General features: G+C 40.6%; 1 long non-coding RNA gene across 1 annotated transcript; it reads left to right on the top strand.

The window, feature by feature from the left end:
• Positions 1-1,089: 1,089 nt before the first annotated feature.
• Positions 1,090-8,650, top strand: LOC121639826. Its single transcript, XR_006010244.1, has 3 exons — positions 1,090-1,156; positions 5,595-5,608; positions 8,639-8,650. It is a non-coding gene; the product is annotated as an uncharacterized LOC121639826 (long non-coding RNA).
• Positions 8,651-9,956: the final 1,306 nt, after the last annotated feature.

The following is a 9,956-nucleotide window of genomic DNA, read 5'->3' as shown; positions in this document are numbered from 1 at the left end:
TGAGCAGGGCCAGTACATCTTATACAGAGACAATTCAGTCTGCCATATGTAAACAGATTTATAACACAAGAGGAGAACATACACTACGGTTCAAAAGTTTAGGGTCACTTCCCTATTGAATCCCATGGCAAAGTGACCCCAAACGTTTGAACGGTAGTGTAAATCAATGAGGAAGGGAAATAAACATGTAACAGTTGACAGTGGTATGAAACTTGTATAACTTCAGTCTGTCAGCAGTTGTTTGTCATGCTACTTCCTTCATTTTATTTATCACAGCTATATCACCTTTTCTGGTGATGACACTTTTAAAATCCTTATACATAGTTGCATTTCTTAGTTACATTGGTACTGAATGACTCATTGATTCAAATGATTTATCTAGTGATATGATAGCAAGTGTTTTCCTTTTTCCTCTTTTATTTTGTCTTTTTTTTTTTTTTTTTTTTTTTTTTTTACCTTTATACAAGAATGAGTGACGGGAGCACAGCATTCTACCAGGTGAAACTTTCTTTTGGGACTGTTTATCAGACCTTTGAGACACAGCTAAGCTAAGCTTGAACGTTAGCCTGCCCCTGAGCAGGCTAGTTCTGGTGCATAAGTTACCATAGTTACTCAGAGAGCAACAATAAGCCACATTGATGGAACAGAACTCTGGCTTAAATGGGCCAGACTTATCAAGATAAGCCTGGCTTTCCCTTAATCCAGCTTTGTGAAATACCCTCCAGGTCACCAGTGTATCACAGAGTAACAGAATAAGAATATAAATGAAAATATGTACAGTAGCACACTTAAATAATTCCTTGATGAGTATCCCTATAAATGTATTTAGACCGGTTAGCTCACGTTAGATCAGAGCTGGCTGAGTTAGCTCTTAGCTACAGGCAACTCAGAGTTTGATAGACATCAGTCATCCATTCCCACACTCACAGCCCCCCTCTCAGCTCAGACACTTTGCCCATTTTTGTATTTTCTGGGAGTGATGGCAGGTATGATGCTGCTATGGGTGATTTCATTAAGGATCCATCCATAGAGAAAAAAAAAAAAGAAAAAGGATCCATCCATCTACATATACATAGACATATACAGTCTATGTGTCATTGTCTAAGGTTCTGCAAGCTGTAAAATGTATAACAAATACAATATTTTCTTTTTGTTTGTCATAGAAAACCACACCCACCAACGCTTATGAAGGGAGCTGTGAGCTGAGCTGCTGTCTGTCAATCATTTCTCCCTGTGTATCCCGTCCCGCCCACTCTCCGCTTCCTGATCACCCCCCCCCCCACAATCCTTGCAGGCATTTGTCAAATTCAGCAGTGGGTGGAATAGTAGAATTGCACAAAAAGTAGCATGTGTTGTTACACCTGTTTATGTTTTAAGGTTTAATTAGTGTAGGAGAACTTTACATGGAACTCCAACAGGAGGACTGGATGTTATTAGAGAAAACCTTTAAATAAACACGTAATCGAACAGGTACTTCTTTTCTGAGTAAAACTAAACAGGTACTTATAAATTCCCACAATTTTAGTTACTAGATACTGTTCCCACTAATTTCTTTTACCTGAGGTTTTCCTCCACCGCGTTCTTTGATGGATCCAAATATGACAGACTACTTCTCTCAAGTTAACCAATTTATTAATTACAATTGATATGAGAATGTGCAATTACAGAATCCGGGATTCATATAATCTGTCCACTGAACTAATACAATACGGAGTCCATTGCCCTCTACAGTCCGACTCCCCTCCCTCATCCTTGAATCCTTATAAATATATGTGTCTGACTATACACAGTTTTGCTGTCTCAAGCTGCAGTTGCAGAAGTTGGATTGGCTGCAGTCACAGGTCCTAAAAAACAGGAACAAGACGACAATACACAGGCAAACAGGAGATTTCCTCTAAACTCCAGTTAACTTTGATATTTCCTGTAAGTGTAACATTTCACATGTTGTTTTACCAGCATACACAATTAGTCAGCCTCTCACATGTTCTTCTCACTTACCCGTATATGAGCTTAAAGATAAGAGATATATTCAATATGATTAATAGAGTATAAATGAAAATAAGTAGCACACTTAAGTAATTCATCGATAAGTATCTCAATAAATTTATCTACAATGTACAGAAGAAGAAGACAATTTATTTATTTTTGCCATTTATACAAAGATTAAAAAAAAAAATGAAAAAAAAAGAACATTGTTATTTTGAAAGTAAACCAATATAATGACAAAGTTAAATCACAGCAGGTCAGAAATTTAAACCTAAATAATAAATATAAAACAAATTAGTTTTACACACTGTTATAGATTTATATATGCACCCACACACATACACCTGTATATATACACACAGTTATGTATGTAATTTGCTGTACATCCAGATTCTGGTATATTTATAGGTATGAATTCTTCAGAAGGCAAATCAACAAATAATGTAGAATTTGTAAAATTTTTAGATATACATACTAAATATTTAGGCTAATTTAAAACAAACCTAAATGTAGTTATCCTTTCTTAAAATCCATTTTTTCTCCTCTAGCTTTGACACTAGATTACAACTTACTATGAAGTTGATGTAGTAGTTACATTATTTTATTTATTATTTACAAAAGAATATGAATGGGGTCAACATTTCATAAAACAACTTACAAATAAACATAAATAGACACATATAGACAGCACAACAATTACACATATGATTTCGTGTTCGTTAAACCATTTTTGGAAATTAGCCTTAGAGATTTGTGAAACATTTTTTTTAGAAGAGGAGGTGGACTTTTACAGTATTTATGTCCTGAAACTGTCTAAATAGAGTATGTCTAAATGGTGCTAGTCATGGTGGCACCGGTACCACCATCTGACCACATTTAAATGAGGAACAACCGTGCAGAACCTTACATATAGAACCCGCCAATTTCAGGTTTAAAAAATAATAAAAACTAAGAAAGTAGTTATGATTTCACAGTGATGAAATATTAATAATCTCTTGTCAAGAACTTGTAAAGCTTTTTTGAAGAGTGGTTTTATTATGTTAAGATTTGTTTCTCCACATAATGTAATATTCAATGTTCACTCTTACTGTCAGTAACAAAAACCTTGAATTGTATGTTAACATCTGCACTGATATAATCATTTTATTTGTTTGAATTCTACTATTGATCAGGAGTCTTGTTTCTCTGAAAGCACTTCAGTTTTCCTGTTCTCTGTAGAAACAGAAAAGGTAAAACCAGGCTGCTGGGCACATCCATCCAAAATCCACAAGTTTCAAGGTCACAGTTACTCTTTACATTTGAGACAAACAATATAATCTGAATTAAACCAAAGGAAAACCTCAACCCCAGCACCCCCAGTATGGTCATGATGGTATAAAATGCTCTCTGCTTTGATTGGTCAGTCCTCTCCCTGCCTCCAACCTGTTCCCCTGGACCTGGACCAATCAAAACACAGAGAACAGAGATGCTGCAGAAGGACACGGTTGTCAAGGCGAAAATCAAAAAGCAGAAACTCACAAAGATGAAGCCCTCTCTGGAGAAACTTAAACCGGTTCCTACAAAGCAAAGCAGCCAGACACATCCAATGCTGACATTTCTGATTCGGATCCCTTTTTCATTTCTCAGGCTCAGGTAGGTGATGGGATGAACAACAGCCAGGTAGCGCTCCACACAGGTCAGGATGTGAAACCATGTCTGTCCACACCAGTTGAAATTATGTAATAAGACATATATGAGCATCGCATAAAAATCCATACCGTAGATAGCACAACAGCTGAGGATACACCCGACCACACCCATCAGCTCCATGACGACTGTGTTGTAAGTGAAGCAGTCACAGTGACTGATGGTTAATGAGGAGGAGGAACGCTTTTGCTTCAGTTGTTGGAGGCCATGATAGAGGATGAAGATGTAGAGAGGGGGTAGGAGTAAGATGTTTGTGGCATTGTATGTGGTGAAGCTGATGAAAGCTGGCAGGCAAACATTTAGAGTAAGGGAGGAGTTGGAGGTAAGGTTTTCAGGGGGAAGGGAGTCATTGGAAAATATGATACTGTCAGTCATATCTGAAAGAGAAAAAAACATAACGAAACTATAAATATGTTTAAAGTTGATCAACTGTATTTCTAGAAGAAAGCAAATCCTTTTCTCATTATCAGGTAAAAGAAGATTTTTTTTTTGTTTTTTTTTAGTCACTATGTTTTTCTACAATGTATATCAGGGCCACTCAATTCTGCACAAAGACTCATTCATTTGACTCAGGTGTGGTGGAGCAGGGGAACATTGTAAACCTGCAGGACTGTGGGCCTCATAGGACCAAATTGAGTAGTTTTAAAAATTTCATACTAACAAACATGTCCTCTTGCTTCACATGTTTTAATTCAACTGCACATCTTCCTCTTACACACGTCTAACACACTTTGAATGGTGTACGAAAATGCTTGCAACATTAACATTAATTATCACCTGTGACGTGCGATCAGGGGAGGCAGGTGAGGCAGTGCCTCACCTGTCATGATAAAGAAAAAACACACAATAAATATTAATATTTTCCACTGATCTGTGTTAAAAATGCATTTTCAGTATGACTCTAACACGTTTTTGACAGTTTAAGTAAAAATTGCCAAATTTGAGTATTTCCCGATCAAATCCAGTGCAGAAACCGCAGTGGAGGCTCGGGCGAGCTGTGCCTCAGCTCTGACTGTACCATCCAATACAAACTGGGTTGCATGACACGTCCCGTTTTCTGTTCCTCAGCATACCGCCAATATCAACTTTACAGAAATATTCTGTGTAATGTATTTAATGTATTTGTGAGAGAAATATTCCCGTTTATCGTACAATAAAGTGCAGAGAAAAGTCAGCAGGTCAGGCAAACAGTACTCTGCCTCACCTCAAGGGGGCGCACTCACACCAACACAGTGTGTGAGTGTTGCCAACTTAGCGACCTTTTTTTTTTGTATGTTTGTTTTTTAAAGCGACAAGCGACAAATCTAGCGACTTTTTCAGTATTGGAGACTTTTGTAGACTGACGTATATGAAAGTAGTTTATTCTTCTCAATGAGGAGTGGGTGCTGCTGCGCAGGCCCCTCTCCTGTCCAAAAGCAATCAGAGGAGGCTTCTGGCAGCAGCAGTAGCTGTATTCAGAGCAGGAGATGATCGCCTATTTCATGACCAGGCTGAAAATGAAACGTTCAAAGCTGGTGCAGGATGATTTCGCGCTGGCTTACTGTCAGATATTAATGTCTATTAATGAAGATTGTTACGGCCCCTGCTTGTCGTAGACAGCTGTGGCCGTTTGTGTTTTGATTAGGGGCTGCAGAGCGCTGCCCGGAGTGGTTAAGGCCAGCGTCTTTGTCCCCACCCAGTGTGACTGGCATTCCTCTGGACCAGTCAGGCTGCAGCTTACAGGGAAGCTCAGGCTGAAAAGGCTGCAGCCGAGGCAGGTCTGGAGGGGGAGAAGCCAGAATGGCTCCGGCCGCTTTCCCCCTCATGTTGTGCACCAGGTGTGTGTGTGTCGCGACCACCTCCCTTTCCACAATGGGTGCTTTAAGTGTTTAGTTGTGTTAAGTTTACTTTGTGGTGATTGTTTTAGTGCTGGGCTAGGTTAGTGTTTTATTGTGTTGTGACGACGGTCACTTTAGTTATGGGCCTGCTGCTTTTGTTTGGTTATAGTTTCCTCACCGAGTTGCGGTTGTGACTTTGTGTGCACTCAGTGAGTGTTTGGTATAGGTTTTGGTTTGTTTCTTTCTGCAGGTCCGCTAACCCCAGCTCATCTTTATTTTGTTTTACAGGTTGTCCATCACTTTTCATGGGAATTGTAAATAAATGTGCTTTCATTTTAATTTACCACCTGTCCACGCCGTGTTCTTTGTTACGCCCTTCCATACCCCTGAGTCGGGTCGTAACAAAGGGTGTGGAGGAAAACAAGTGTTGTGAAATGTTGCAGCCTCCTAATTAGAAAAAAACCTACACTTAATAAAATTAAACTAAAATAAAAGAAAATATTAACCAAAGAATTTGTTTTATTTTCATTAGTTTTGCCTTTTTAAAATTTTTTAGCTTGTCTTTTCGTCTATTTTTGCCTTTCCCATGACATTCCTCTCCACAGCAGCCTCCGTGTACCAGGCTATTATGCACATTAGATGATGTCATTTAGTGATTTCTAGCGACTTTTAGGACAGCCAGTATCTACTTTTCTCACTGAAGAGTTAGTAGCAGTGGGTGTGTGAGTGTAATTAAAAGAGGAAAGCTGATAGGATATGAAGCATTACCAGCTGCATGCTGTTGAACGAATATTGAAATAAGATGCTCTTTTCAGTTCTTACAATTGTAAATCAGTGCCTCACCAACCATAAACTTCACCGCACGTCACTGATTGTCACTGCATGCATCACTTCCAATAACAAAGACAAGAAGATTGACAATCAATACATTTCAGTCAGAGTCAATCTATAAACCAAAACAATACAATTTGCACTAAAAATGAAAACTAAAGAGAAAACAAATGCAGCTGGGAGAGCAAATAAAAAAATGGAAATCATTGCATTATCTTTGGCTGAGTTATTTTTGAATTATATAAGTCAGGCCAGAGTGGCTTAAAAAACATAAAACACATTTTTTTCTTAAAAAAGAAAAGGACCAAGTACAAGAATTGGGTTTAGAATAAGTGAAAAAGCAGCCAAATGTTAAATCAAGACCATCTGAGGCCGCCAGAAAGTTCAGAAAACCACTGTGCGAGACCACTGTAGACAGTTGAAAGAAAGTCAATGACTTGCAACCCAAACAAAATTCACAGCAACTGTGATTCATATATTTTCTTGTTAGCTATTTTCTGTCAAACATCTTGCAAACTTAACTGAATTCAAAAATAAGAGAAAAAAAAAGAAAAAGGAACACTTTTTATATTAATATTTTTTCAAGTTTGGATAAACAAACAAAGAACAATGTTCCTGACGAAATAAGAATTATATTTTAGAATATACATGTTTTAAATCTAAGACGCTCACCTCACCAGTGCTGTTTATTTCTCTCCTTCTTCAACAAACTGATCTGAGCCAAACATACATCGCCTTAAATCTGAGTTCTGTGTCTTTGTGTGGACAAGGTTGCAAGGAGGTGGGTCAAGAAATCCAGGTGCAAGGAGGGGATGGGGGAGTTTTTGCATGGGGGAAAACAAATTCACAATTTATCATTTTTCTTATATGGCTCATTTCTCTAGGCAAATTGTTGAACCTGGCAAAGTCATCTGGCAAAAGGTAATTATAGTATTGTTTTTTGAAAACATTCCCTCAAAGTACACATTACCTCAGGTTGGTAAAGTTTCGATAATATCTATTGCTGGGCAACCATTAAAAGTTTTAATCCCGAATAATTGCATGGAATGTTGCGATTATTTGCATTGTTATGCGCAAAATGTCCTTTTCCTTTAAAAGACGGCCTAATGCTATATAAAGAAAATGCAGTAAATTTTGGTTCACAAACATTAAATCGGGGCTCTGCAACCTGTGGCTCAGGAGTACCAAGAGACTCTGAACCTCCTAGAATGGCTTTTAATACATGGCTTAAAATGCTAAAGAACTTTTTAAATATAGCTATAACAAATACAGATTTTTAGATTTTCAGTATTTTTCATGGAATAACAGCAACAGTTAAAATATTTCTTGATATATATTTATAAAATAAATATTTATGACAAAGAAGGATGAAATTTTCAGGATTTACTAACTAAAGGGTAAAAAGTCAGAAGGATGAATTTAAAGCTGTGAAGCTGCTTCCTTCTAAACACAGAAGGAACAATATGTGATGAGTATCAGCATCAGGTGAACAGGCAGAAAGCAGGATTAGAATCTCACAGTTTATAGATGGTGAGGAGAGAGAAATATTCACAACATGCACAGTAACTGCACCTTTAGTGGTTTATTAACCAGATTTTTTGCCTATAAATTCTCTAACTTTTGCAACCCCCCCTCCTCTCCTGTTCAGTCTGACCTTACTGATAAAACTAAAGTTGGGAGGGGTTGACTATCAGAGCAGCTGCGTTGTTATCTTTGTTTAACCAAGTTAAAAAACATAAAATCAAGGTTGTGCTCAGTTATAAAATCATTAATTCAAAATGATTTCCCTGCTAATGACCTAACATTTAATAAAGCTAACTTAATGAGTTTGGAATTGTTTACCCTATGTTTGGGGGCACGCTGTGGCTTAAAGGGTATGTTACCTCTGCTTAGAAATATTTTAGAAAGCAGCTCTCTGTGTTCTGACCGAGCTACTTTTCTCCTTCTGTTGCCAAACAGTACAGATATTTTTTAACCTTCTAATAAACAGGGATCCAGCTGAACCATGGGAAAAATCATGACTCTGCCGTTATCTACGCAGCCTGGACCCTCCACACATCATACATCCGAAACATGAAGGTGGCATGGTGGTACAGTATGCAAAAATTATGATTATGATTGATCACTAACCATTTTTTTTACAATTTGTCAATCATATGTAGGGAGTTAGGAGGCATGCACGCCATGCGGGGTGGAGCGGAGGGGGCCATTTAGTGATCTCCTTGGATGCACCCCGTGGCGACTCGCCTCTCAGTTTTAATTGCACTTAGACACCAAAACACAACACACAAACAACACCTGAGGGGCAAGTCATGCAGTGCATGTCGGGTGGGGCCACTTAGGTGGCCTGGCTCCCGGCTCATTGCGGTCACTGCCTCTCAATTTTTATTGCAAACAACACACACTACATAAACAGTCAGGTGCGGGGAGGGAGACAATATTGGTGTCATGCTGCGTGGTTCGGAGCCGGTTTTTCCCAGCTACCCTGAAGGCATCTTCCCCGCACGCTGGCTTGATTACTGATGCGCTCCACCTGCGCTGAGCACTTTATATACCTGCCTGTTTCATCTCTCAGTTGCCAGATCGTCTTGGTTCTACCCTGTACGCTTCCAGCCCTTATTTCTCAGCCTGTTTGCCCGTCTGTTGTTGACCCGTTTGCCTTGGATTTGGATTCTGCCTCAGCCTGCCCCTGTCTGGTATTCTGCCTGTCTCTGTTTGGATCTCCTGGCTCTGGACCTCTGGAATCGATTATTGGACTTGGATTACGGATTACGGACTACTCCCCCTAACCCCCACGAGGATTCTCGTTTCCCACTCTGTCAGCCTGGCCGGCAGTTCAACCTATCCAGATACTAACCCCTCTTTTGCTCAGCAGCTTCTCCTACAGCACGCAGCAGATTTCCCCCCCGGATTCCCGTGGCTCTGAGCTTGAGGATTCCTCCCTCTCCCGCTGGATCTCACTCTGCTGGTACGTCAGCCACACCATTACGCACTGTAACCTGCCGCCCCCTGCTTACTAACATCTGTCTCCATATTCACAGAAGCCTGAACTTAGAAGACCGGGATTGCACATTCCTTACCTTGTAAACAAATAAAAGTTTGTACCCATCCCTGGAATTCTGAGTCATCTTGAGTCCAAACCTATTAGCATCATGACAATTGGGGACCTCTCACACCCGTTCCTCCTGGGTGTGGCCGGGGGCGAGCGGGGGAAGGTGGTTTATCCAGGGGTCGTGGGGTAGGGTGGTGCTTGGGGCTCGCTGTCCTCTGGTCCGCTTGGGGTGTCCCCCACGGGGCATGGTGGGTGGGTTATGTTTGACGTGACTGTGTGAAGGTGAGTGCTTGTGGGTACGGTACAGGGGAGGGTGTGAGTGTGGGGTTATATGGGGTGCAGATTGTAGTAGGTGGAGGGTGGAGGGAGGGGGTCGATGGCACCCTGGTTCCCGGGATGTGCGGCTGGAACATTGGGGTGTGTGCTGGCCTACGACGGGTGGTTGTCTGGGGGGGCCTGGTCCTCCTAGGCATGGTGTGGGCCCTCTGCCTTTGGGGGGTGGGGCGGCTGCCTCTAGGCTCCTAGGGCCCTGGGCCCTTCGCTTGGGCTGCCCTGGGTGGCCGGTCCCCGGCGGGGCCGGTCCC

This window comes from Melanotaenia boesemani, chromosome 5, assembly GCF_017639745.1.
Source record: "Melanotaenia boesemani isolate fMelBoe1 chromosome 5, fMelBoe1.pri, whole genome shotgun sequence".
Taxonomy (NCBI): domain Eukaryota; kingdom Metazoa; phylum Chordata; class Actinopteri; order Atheriniformes; family Melanotaeniidae; genus Melanotaenia; species Melanotaenia boesemani.
Note: the sequence above shows the minus strand (reverse complement) of the source record. Positions and strands in the feature narration are given on the sequence as shown.